Below are 1837 nucleotides of genomic sequence, written 5' to 3' on the forward strand. Positions count from 1 at the left end.
CGGCCGCCGGGCGCGCCGCGAGCGGCTCACGGGCCGCGCCGCGCCACAGGGCGGCCGGCGCGCGCCGGGCCTTCGCGGTGCTGCCCAGCCGCGAGTGAAAATCCCGATACCGGTACCTAGGACGGCCCGTCCGGCCGATGTCGGAGGGGCTGTTCGTGTGAGGTCAGAGCCAGAAAGGAGAAGGCGCTCAGCGCGCCGTGCCACATCGCGAGAGGGCGAGGCGGCCGCGGGGGGACCCCGCGCCGCCGCAGGGCCCGTGCGCTGCCGTCCTGACAGGAAAAGGGCTTTGCCGTGTCACGGGTTATGAAACAACGAGGCCCGTCTCTGGGTGATGCCTGGCCGTGTGACTTGTGCCCCTGCTGGTGCAGGGCGGCCTGCCAAGCCCTCTCCCTGCTCTGGGGAAAAGAAAAGCGGGTCAAAAACAAACAAGAACTGGAAAAGCACGCGGGGCTCCTTCGCAGTCCCAAGTGATTACAGTCCTGGTGTTTGTTCAGCCCGAATCCCGTAGCTCGAGGAGTACGCGCTGTGCGGTAGCACAGTGCCGAGGTGAGCTCGGTCTTCGTCTGGAGGGAAAATTGGAAGGAAAACCGTCACTTGCCAATTAGCAGGTGTCATAGCTGCGACCATAGTCTATTTTTCCGCATCTGCCTTACAAAAAAATCTTTCTTCAGTATAATTTTGCTGGTCATTTTTTTCCTATGAACAAGTAGTCACATCTGAAGATCTGACTCTGAGCTAACTACATTTGGAGGTGAGCCGTGCCTTTGCTCCAGACAAGATGTACTTTCAGAAGGAGTCACAAGGYCTTAAATTAATTTTATTCATTACTTTTAGTGTCTCCTTTATTGTGAACAATTTCCATCTGAAATTCCAGAAACTTCAGAAAAACAAAACCAAAAAACCCACAAGGGAATTGGGCTGGTGCCTGTTACGGTGGGAAAATTGTTCCTGGAGTAAATAACATTTTTGCTCCAACRAACATGGAATTGTGTGCTTTACAGTAATAAATGAAGAAGCAAGCAGTAAGCAAAAGGAAATGACATACTAGTTCACTTCTCCCATGCAGATAATCTTGTCTGCTGTCTTCTCTGTTGGTGCTTTTTTCTTCTGACATCATCCTTTCAGTAACAACAAAATTCATCAGAACAGTTCTGAAGTACTGCTCTGACTGGCTGAATACATGGTGATACAGCAGCCRAGGCACAGATATATACTGACTAAGTGCAGATACTCCATTATGGTATTACCAACTGTACACCATTGATCAATGTATTGTTTATATATATATATATACACATACACACACACACACACATACATACATACATATACATGTGTGTGAGTGTGCATACGCACAGAGAATCCTTCTTACGTGATCATTCATCGAAGGATTCATTCAGATTACATTTTGAAGCTTTCTTCTGGCATTCTGAAGACTATAAACCTTTTTTTTTTTTTTTTTTTTTATTCATTTCTAACTCTTCATCTTTAAGCTCACTGTGAGTGCTCTCCACAATTGCTCTCTGAAATTTCTTGCCATGAGTTTTTTGTCTTTTCAAACCTGACTTATGTGCTCGAAAAGACAAAGTCTAAAACAACCTCTTGCTCATATGACCTTTAATCATTGGGAGTATTCTTCCATCTTAATCTGTCAACTGAAATACTCTTCTCCCTGAGTTTCATGACTCCATCCTCTCCCTTTTTTCCCCTGCATTTTTAACCAATCTACTAGCAGATCTTTGAGGGGCCTTACATGTCATCCAACTTCCAGTAGATAATAACAAGGCTATTGTCCTTGGATCCCTTCCACTGGTCCTGCTACATTTTATTCCSAGCT

General features: G+C 46.9%; 1 protein-coding gene across 1 annotated transcript in view; it reads right to left on the minus strand.

Annotated features, from left to right (window-relative positions):
* The window catches only part of MTM1 (myotubularin 1), a 44749-nt gene extending 44484 nt beyond the window's left edge, over nucleotides 1-265 (minus strand). The window contains exon 1 of the mRNA XM_085319743.1: nucleotides 117-265. The gene's annotated coding sequence lies outside the window, so the exon portion shown is untranslated. The remainder of the gene's footprint in view (nucleotides 1-116) is intronic.
* Nucleotides 266-1837: the final 1572 nt, after the last annotated feature.

This window comes from Rhea americana, unplaced genomic scaffold (genome assembly GCF_003343005.1).
Source record: "Rhea americana isolate MKP2758 unplaced genomic scaffold, rheAme1 scaffold_6, whole genome shotgun sequence".
NCBI classification, from domain to species: Eukaryota; Metazoa; Chordata; class Aves; order Rheiformes; family Rheidae; genus Rhea; species Rhea americana.